The sequence below is a fragment of the Pteropus alecto genome, unplaced genomic scaffold, assembly GCF_000325575.1.
Source record: "Pteropus alecto unplaced genomic scaffold, ASM32557v1 scaffold45, whole genome shotgun sequence".
In the NCBI taxonomy this organism is placed as follows: Eukaryota; Metazoa; Chordata; class Mammalia; order Chiroptera; family Pteropodidae; genus Pteropus; species Pteropus alecto.
Window position 1 is genome coordinate 17,076,366 of NW_006442491.1, and position 10,313 is coordinate 17,086,678.

The 10,313-nt window shown below is 42.3% G+C and overlaps 1 long non-coding RNA gene across 1 annotated transcript in view; it reads right to left on the minus strand.

Annotated features, from left to right (window-relative positions):
* Positions 1-2,181, minus strand: part of LOC112471030 — a 34,146-nt gene extending 31,965 nt beyond the window's left edge. Inside the window, exon 1 of the long non-coding RNA XR_003043192.1 lies at positions 1,777-2,181. This is a non-coding gene — a long non-coding RNA (uncharacterized LOC112471030). The remainder of the gene's footprint in view (positions 1-1,776) is intronic.
* Positions 2,182-10,313: the final 8,132 nt, after the last annotated feature.

A 10,313-nucleotide genomic window follows, 5' to 3' on the forward strand; every position in this document is an offset into this window, starting at 1 on the left:
TGCATAGTGGCCAACTGAGAAACAGACTTTTTATTGGATGGAGGGATGGAACCATCCTCATTTTACCCCCCAAATTCTTGGCATTTCTACCTGGAGCTGCTGCACTGCTCTGAAAGTCATCTAATACCTATTAGAAATACAAAGTGTAAATTGAGAAATTTATTCCCCTTTATCAGGATCCTCACAGCATTTCATTCGTGCCTTCTTCACAGTACTTGCCACTTTCTTTCTTACTAAAGACTCGCTGACATGGAAGGTGTTAATTTTGTACTGAATACATGACTAGGAAAGGCCAAACATACATAAATAAATAATACCAGGTGCCCTTTGTTAAAAGAACTCTAAAGTTAGAGGAGGAAACCAGCAGCAAAACAAACTCCAAAATTCAGCTGACTCACAGCCCCGTGATCATTTGAGGACACCACACTACCTCTTCTAACCACGTGGAAGGCTGAAACGCTTTGAGGGGGAAAAGAGAAACCTGAGCAAATACCCGTAGTCTAGCCAGAGGCTGAAAGTCCTTGTGGTGGCAGGACAAAATCAATCCTCTCCAATTCACAAGAAACTACTGGAAAACAGATGATAATAGTGATAATAATGTAACCATGGTGATAACCGAGAGCATTTATATAGCACTTACTATGTGCCTGGTGCCATTCTAGGGACTATACAGATATTAACTAAGAACCCTCACAACCGTGTTAGGTGGATACTAGTACTATCTCCATTTTTCAGTGTAGTGAGGTAAGTACAGAGAGGTTAGGTAACTTGCCCAAGGTCACCTAAGGGCAACCAGCATTTACTGAGCACCTGCGTGGCGCCAGAACCTGTGCAAGTTCCATTATCTCGTTTAATACTTAAAGCAACCCTAAGATAATTACTATCATTATCACCATTTTCAGATGAAGCCATTGGGGCTCGGGGAAGGTAACTTGTTCCAACAATCTGAGCTCTTAACCAATAGCTGTCGCTACGTGCGGGGCACGCTGATACAGCCTGGGTACGAGGGGACTGGCAGAGACCTGTTCAATCCAGGGCATGGAGTGCCATGGAGTAATCCTCAGTCAGGGCCGCGCCAGGGTCAGACTCAAGTATGATTAGGGACTCTGCCTTTCTATATCTTGGTGCCTCAGCCCGGAGATTTCCGCGCCAAGATAATCCAACACCGTAGGCCGCTACTGCCCCCTGCTGCCCGCCGGACCCTGAGCCCAGGCCCTCTCCCATCTCTGCCCTCCTCAGGGAGAGCCTTGCCCGCCGCTGAGGGAGCCTGGCGGCTCAGGCGCACGGCGGCTCCGGCCCAGGCCCCTCTCAGCGCTACCTGCGGATGCCACAAAACTCCCGGGCCCCCCACACCCAGAAAAAAAATAAAGATGTCAACAGCTTTGCCCTTTCTGCACTCTTCTCCCCGCCCTAATTCCCCTCCTGCATTTCCAGCCTAACACATCCCTACATCCCTTTCCCTGGACTCCGCACCAGGACCGCAGCGCCGGACCCTGGGTTGCCATGGTGATGCGGGGCCAACTACGCGTGCCGGAAGGGGCGGGAGCCTGGGGCTGCCGGCGCGCGCCGGGGCTCCAGGAGGCGCGCAGAAAAAGCCGCGCAGAAAAAGCCGCGCGGGTTCTTTCTGGATCAGGGCCAAGGCAATTCCGTCTTCTAGGAGTCGGGGAATCTTCCAGCCCTCACTAACAGGCTTCAGCCACCGACAAGCAAGAGGAGTAGGGGTCGAGGACTCCCTGGGTTCTACGAATTCCAAGGGTGGTTGGGGCCGCCCCTCACCTGTGGTCCTCGTTTTCCTGCGGTCAGAGCCCGGTAGTCTACGGTTGCTATGGTGATGCGGTGGGTGGAAGAGAGTCCAGTCTCTAGTGGCGGAGGGTCTGCTTCCGGCTTTCCCCCACCCGCCGGTTTAGGACTGTCGGGTAGCGGGGCGCTGCTTCGGCATTCGATAAGCTTCCTGGAGTTTCTGTGACTTTTCCCTCTTGGCTGCTCATCGCAGGGTGAGGGTACTCGAGGGTGAGCTGATCCCTGTCGCTGCAGGACCTTTTGACCTTTTCAAGGCCGCCTAGTTTTCTGTAGCATGGATGTGCCATAATGTATTTAACTAGTCTCCTACTGGGGGACATTAGTTCTGTTTTGTTTTGTTTTTTTAAATCCAATCTTTGTTAGTACAAACAATACTGTAGTAATAACCTTGTATATACCTCTGTGTACATGTGCAATTTTGTCTGTAGAATAAATTTCCAAAAATAAAATTGCTATGTCAAAAGCCAAATGCCATTTTAATTGTCATAGATATGACCAAATTGCTTTCCAAAGGCAGTAGCAAATTTACATCCTCACCAAAACTGGAACCAATAATTTTAATTAGGATCATATCAACAGTGATGAACTGGATACCCAATCATAAAATTGCCCCTGCTTTCTGAAAGCATCCAATCTAGAGCAAAACCCAGTTTCATAAACCTTCCCTCATAAATCATCCAACAAAAGTTAAAATCCTATAATGGTTTCATAAACCTTCCCCCAATCATCCAACAAAAGCTCAAATCCTACAATAATTTCTTTCTAACTTCTTTACTGCATAAATCATAAAAATTCATAAATCATCCAACAAAAGTTAAAATCCTATAATAATTTCTTTCTAACTTCTTTACTGAGGTACCTCATAGTTCCCCCAGGGTGTGTGTTCTCCCTCACTGGAACAAGTAAACTCAACTTGCTCAGCTTTGTGTTCCTGGAAGTCTTTGTGGTCTTTGGCTAGAGGGCATTGATACTAGCAAGTGCAATTTTCTTTGGTAAAATTTTTGGGTCTAGAATTTGTCAATGGCAGTCCTCCATAAATGTTTAAGAAAGAACACACTTTACATGGACAGTCTATTTTACTTTGATTATTTCAGTTAGATCTGATTGTTCCCAGCTTTTGCAATTTTCAATGTTACCCTCAAGATATGAGTTTCCTGGGTTTTTTTTTTTTTAAATAACAACTTTAACCATTTTAGTTTTATTTTGTAATAATTTTTTCTACCAGCGGTAGTCGTCATGACTCAAACAGAAGATTGATAAGTTTTATCTACTTCTAGACTTCAAAAACCATCATTAGGACAATGGGGTAGGACCTGGATACACAGCAAAGTAAAAATGTTCTTTTTCAATCGGCAGGCTTACTATGTTGCCACCATGTCCTTGGCACTGGGAACACAGACCCTGCTGTGAAGGTATTATCGGTCTAATTAGACATAGGGGCTTGCTGACCTCATAGAGGAAATAGCTGAATACAAAATGTTTATTCATTCGGTAAATATTTATACCTACTCCATGCCAAGAACTGGGCTGGGCATTGGGGATGCAGGGATGACCAAGTTCCATGTGGCCCCTGGCCTCCTGGAGCTCTCAGCCCAGTGGGAGAGGTACATATTAAACAATCACATCAATGACTATTCGTGTGTGATGACTGACTGCTACAAAGAAAACCCCAGGGTTTTATGAGAAGCTGGGACAATGGCAACCTGACCAGTGGGGTTCAAGGAAGGATTCTTTGAAATAGTGATTTTTAATTGGAGATGTGAAGGATGAGTTGGAAGGATATTCCTGGCAGAGGGAACAACCCATGCCCAGAAGTGAGAAGAGGGTTGGCTCTTTCAAGGGCAGGAAAGCAAGCCAGCGTGGCTGGGATAAAGAGGACTGGGGAAGGAGTTTGGTCTTGTCCACTATACTAAGAGTTTACATTGTAACCTGAAAGCAGCAAGCCTAGGAAGAGTATCAAGAGGTGTATGTGATTAGATTAGAAATACCTTTTTTTTTTTTTTTTTACAATGTCTGTGTGGAGAATGGATGAGGTGGGGTAAGGATAATAAATGCCATGAAACCAATTAGAAGGAGACTATTACAGTTGTCCTAAGGGAGCAAAGAGTATAATTGGGCCCGGTGGTATTCAGAGGAGGGAAATATTTAGTGGAGTGTTGAGGTGGTATGAGATTGGTGTGGACTGGGGAGTGTGTGAAATGAAAAATACTGAAATGACCTTGTTATAAACTGAATTGTATCCTCCTCCAGTTCATCTGTTGGAGTCCTAATCCTCAATACTTTATAATGTGACTGTATTTGGAGATAGGGTCTGTATAGAGGTAATTAAGGTTAAATGGGGTAATCTGGGTGGGCCCTAATCCCCTATGACCAGTGTTCTTATAAAAAGTGAAAGAAACACCAGGGATGCAGAGCAAAGACCATGTGAGGACTCAGTGAGAAGGCAGCCATCTGTAAGCCAAAGAGAGAGGCCTCGGGAGACACCAAGCCTGCCCGCGCTCCTCCCTGGGACTTCTAGTCTTCAGAGTTGTAAGAAGATTATTATTTTTTGTTTAAGCCACCAAATCTGTGGTACTTTGTTATGGCAGCTCTAGCACATTAATACAAACCCCAAATTTCTACATAATAGGGCCATTGGGAAATAATTATAGTGCATCCATATTATGAAAAAGAATTTTACCCCAAGATATGCCCGTGCAAGTTCAAGATTTTGGTGGCCTAGTCAGTGCAGGTTGTAGTTAAGTTTGTTGCTTTATAGTTGTGACAATCCCAGGCATCACTTGCATTGTTTCCTTTGTCTCTATTATTCTATTTTTTTTAAATTTCATAACTTTGAGATTCATAGACATGTTTTGTTTATAAACTCTTGCAGTAATTGTGTTCCATCAGTTTACATAGTGATTATCTTTTCTACTTATGAAAATTTACCCTATGGATTTTTTAAGGAACATACTAACCTTGTAATGAAGGGGAATATTATTCCATGCAAAGATTTAAAAGAATAAAGCAGAGAAAAATGAGGTAGAACTCTATATTCTGACATGAAAAGATGCCTAAACTATATGGTTAAGAGGGAAAATGTATGTAAATTGTGAACCTATTTTGTTTTTTAATAGAACCATTTGTTAGGGATGCTTAGGAAAAAGTATGGAAGCATATGCATCCAACTTTTAAAAGATTGTAAAAATTCTACCATTTAAAGATCTGAGTTCTGTCAAATAAACCCTGTTGGTGATTTCCTGTACCAGGGAAACTGTAGTACATGGTTATATGCTCAAGGCCAATAATGACTAACAGAGCCACAGGCCCCCACAATGGTACTGTCATGGCTACCTTCCATGACCCATGACGAAAGGTGGCCTTCAGGGTCAAACCACATAGCAAATACTAATACAGTAATCCCTTTTTATTCACAGTTTCATTTTTTGTGATTTCATTTACCCATGGTCAACCACAGTCCAAAAATATTAAATGAAAAATTCCAGAAATAAATAATTCATAAGTTTTAAGTGTGTACCATTGTGAGCAGCATGATGAAATCTTGAGCTGTCCGGCCCAGGATGTGATTCATTCCTTTGTTCAGTGTCTTCACACTGTGCTCCCCATCTGTTAGTCATCTAATAGCCATCTCCGTTATCAGATTGACCGTCGTGGTGTCCTGGTGCTTGTGTTCAGGTAACACTTATAGTAGCCTAACCCACAATGCCTATGTCATTCACCTCACTTCATCTCATCACGTAGGCATTTTTCCATCACATATCACAAGAAGAAGGGTGAGTACAGTATAATATATTTGGAGAATGAGACCACATTCACAGAACTTTTATTATAGTATATTGTTATAATGTTCTATTTATTATTGTTGTTAATCTCTTATTGTGCCTAATTTATAAATTAAACTTTATCATATATAGGAAAAAACATAAGGTTCAGGCATCCACTGGGGATCTTATAACATATCTCCTGTGGATAAGGGGGAATTACTGTAAACTTAATGTCCATCCTATTTTAAAATAAACATAGCCATTAATACAAATCCTAATAGTCTCTTCTCCCACCCCAAGTGATCATCTTTTACCCTCTGTGTACTCTACTTGAGAGAACACCAGTGTTTTTCTAATTATACATATGGAACACTCTACAAATGTCTTCCCATCATAACTAATTGCATAAACGTACTGATCTAATGAATCACTATTCACCCACATCATGGGTGAATAGTGATTCATTAGATCAGTACGTTTATGCAATTAGAATACCATTTTGCACATAAAACATCTGTATATGATGGTTCTGAGGAAGAAGGCACCAACACTACCACGTATTTGTTTTCTTAGCTGAGAAAAGAGAGAGATGGACTTCGATGGTCTCGCGGAAGCCTTCACACTGGCTTTCTGGACTTCTCTAAGCCTTTGATTAAGCAGTCGAAGTGGCTATACTGGAATGAAGTGGTGCCCTAGAAGGGAACTGTGTCTGGGGTAACCACTCAACAGTGTAATATGTGGCAGTCTTTGAAATAAAGGTATTTAAAGTCATTTCGTGCAATTCTGTGTAGTTCTTCTATAAGTCTGGTTTTTTTCAAACTCAAATTTAATGTAAGAACTTAACCATCCTCTCATAATACATCAAAATACTATTTTTCAGGCTTTTCACTACTACTGATGGAGGTGAAGTATCCAGAAAGAAGTTTAAGCTAAATGCTAAGTTCTGTTACCAAGTGGAGAAATGAAGATTGCACATTGCCAAAGTGATTGTGTACATTTTGGAGAAATTATTTTGTTTATCAAAATGAAATTCACAGAACTTTTAAGCCAAAAGTGCACAAATGGTCAAAATGGCATTGAATTAGAAAAAGTTAATGAATCAATAGAACAATCTATTGAAACCCTCTGTGGTAGGGTTGGTGAAGGAAGCATAATGCTTCTGGCTGACATTTACTTTGACATTTATTGTACTATGTGACAGGCTGAACCAGACCAAAGGATAGGTTATCTGAGCAGCTGCCCAAGGCACTAATCCATAAGCAGCATTAAAACATCAAGGGAACAGATGGGAAATACAGTGCCAGTTACTTGAGAATTTCACACAGGAGTCTTTCAGAGTTGGCGCACTGTTACGTGGTCCCATTCTCATAGATAATAGGCAGCATGGGATGGGGTGGTGGGGCTTTAGATCAAATTAAGGAGGAGACTTTCAAGCAAGGACTACCTGAAGGTGAAGAAAGAACCAGCCTCATGGGATCCAAGAGAAGAATGTTCCAGGCAGAGGGACAGTGAGTGCAAACACCCTGGTCCCAGGGGCTTAGGAAAGAGAAGGGAGCAAAAGAGCCTTGGAGGGAGGTGTCAGTGGGGTTGGGAGGTAGTCAGGTGCCATGGGAAAGAATTTCAATATTATTTGAGTTATGATGGGAAGACATTGAAGTTCTCATTATAGGAGTGGCCTGAGCTGACTTACCTTTGAAAATCCCCTTTTGGCTGAAGTGTGAACAATGGCTCCAGAAAGACAAAAATGGAGGCAGAGAGACTAGATAAATGGCTACTGGGGTAGTATCATTCAATGAAAGATGATGGATGTGAGAGATGTGTATGGTAGGGATGAAGAGAAGCAGATGGACTAGTGATGATGCTTGTAGTTAGAACCAATGAGGTTTACTAAAGAGAAGATGGGAGCTCAAATATGATTCCTAGGATTTTACTGTGTTCCTCTGGGTGGATGGTGGAGGGGGTAGCTGTTTACTGATATGTGGCAGACCTGGGAAGACAGGGCTGTGAGTAGAGGGTCAGGGGCTCTGTTTGGAACATATCAAGTGTCAGATACCTATTAAACTTCCAGGGGACGATGTTGAGTAAGCATTTTGGGTATCCAAGCCTCCAGGCAGTACTCAGGGGAGAGACCAGAGTTGCAGATAGACATCTGTGACTCAGCATATAGTTGCATTAAAAATCACAGTGCAGAAGGAGATCCTCCAGGGAGATGATGTGAGCAAGGAGGAAAAGGGATTCAGGGCTGATCCCTGAGGATTGCTGGTGTTCAGGTATCAGGTAGAGGAGGCCCTGCAAAGGAGACTGAAAAACAGCAGCTGGTGAGATCAGAGGAAATTCCTTGGGACTGATTCCATTCTGATGTGGAGAGCAGAAAATTCCAAATAAGTGTTATGTTACATTTAGTGCACGGAATAAGTGGTTTGCTTGTTTGTTGGTTAGTTTTCCCATGTAAGGAAGAGTCTCATGCAGAAGATACATCTTTTGCTGCCGTCTCCTACTCCGTTTGCAGAAGTCAGACATGAAATGTTGTTGAGAGCATAAGAGATTTTCACCCCCAATTGCTAAAGCTCAAAGGTTATCCTTTATTCCATTTTATTTACCCTCCCCCCATATTCAAGCCATTAGCTAGAACTGTTGGCTCTGTCTTGTTAATATCCCTCATCCACCAATTTCTCATGCCCTCACAGCCACCACTCTGTCCTAAACTGTTACCTTCTCTTTCCTGGACAATGGCAGCCCTTCCTAACTGAGTAGGGCTAGACTTCTGATCTCTGGTGAGCCATCCTTATGCAGTAACCAGAGGGCTGTTTCTAAAATATAAATCAGAATGTTATTTCCCCTTAAAACCCTTGAGTGAAATAACCTAAATGACTATCGGTAGGGAGGTGGTTAAATAAATACTGGTTCAATATTTCTACAGAATGGAATATTATGCAGACATAACAAAAAACGATCATGAGTATGCTCTACTAGTACTTATACAAATGACCTGTAGGACATGAAAAGAGCAAAGTGCTAATATTATGCCACATTGTAAAAGAAAAGGGGGAGGGGAGTGTGTGTGTGTGTGTGTGTGTGTGTGTGTGTTTGATTGTATATGATGTACTATCTCTATAAACATAAGAAACTAGCACCTAAATGGCTTCCAGGAAAAGTATCTGGGCTGGTGGGGGGATAGGGTGGGATGGAGATAGTTTACTTTTTGGTACTTCTGAATTTTGAATGGGATGAGCATATTATGTGTTCAACGATAAATCAATTAAATTAAAATGTTCATATGAATTAAATTACGAACTCTCATCGCACTTCCCATCTCACTTATCAGAAAATCTCGTCTCTTCACTCTTCTACAGCCCTCATTTCTGCTCTTTCTCACCAAGCTTCAGCCACTCTGCCTTCTCTGGAACCTCAACGGGCCAACCATAGCCCCGTCTTGGGCTTTTGCTCTTTCTGACCCTGTACCTTGACCTCCCTGATAACTCTCCATGGCCATCCCCAGAGTCTTTACACCACAGTCACTTCTTTCTGGAAGTCTTCCCCAACTTCGGTATAAATTTACTACCCCTTACCTCCCATCACTGAAAGTCCATGTTCTACTTTCTTCATAGCAATCACCACTATCCTAAAATTATTTCATTTACTTGCTTATTGTACATCTCCCCTACTGTGTTCATCTGCCACCTCAGTCTTCATGCCCAGAACAGTGCTTGGCTCATACTATAGAAATAAACATTCGTTAATGAAGGAGTATTTTTCTATTTTTGCTGCAACTTTGTGATAGTCCTGACGGTAATGATATTTATAATAACTCCTGTTTTGTTTCTTTACAGCTCCTAGTGACAGCATACAGACTAGAGTTCTAACCCTGGCTTCACTTCTTCTTAGCTCTGGGACCTTGGGAAAGTCACAAAACCACACTGGGTTTTGTGAAGATTAAATAAAATCTGAGGTATAAAGTGCCAGTTCTGGTAGGCTTCACTCAGTGGACCCTCACAGGAATGACTGTTGTCTATCTGAGGATGAGGAGATGTGCCCAGGTGGGAGAGTCACCTGCCCAACGTCATGTAACCTGGGCAGCGAAAGCAGGTCTCCACTCCAGGGCCTCTGACTCCATGCTCAGCACCCGAGCACAACAGGCTTCTTCTCCTTATTGTTTTCAGTTGTGCAAAAGCCTTCCTCCCCTTCCCTGGGTAAGGAGTCTTAGTTTATAATCAACCGCCACTATAATTTCCCTCTTTACTGGGAATTGGTCGTTCATCTTTTGGTTTTCTTCTCATAAATGGTTGATATGTTTTGGCCCAGAAAGCAGTATGGAGGGCTTCTAAACAACATCATCAAATTAAATACGGTGACGCGCTGACTTAGAAAAGCCATTCATCTCCTTGTTCCTTAAATGCAATGAAACGGTTGATCGGTTTTGCCTTTACATGTTTATTTGTTTTAACTGATAGAAACACCAACATTGAAAGCCAGAGAATTGAACCTGCTTTCTAATCTAAGTGCCGAAATACAAAGTTGTTCTCCAGACATCGTGTTCATATTTTATTTTCTCAATTTAGACTGCAGACCGCAGGAACAAGGGCTGGATTTGTAATGACCTGGAGGAAGCAGTGAATGTCTGACATTTGACAACAGATGTCACCAGTGCTGTGTTGCTCACAGAGCCACCGGTGCTACCTGGCATTTCAGTGTTTACATATTTTCTGTGGAGATATATATATATATTTTTCCCCCCGTGGAGATATATAT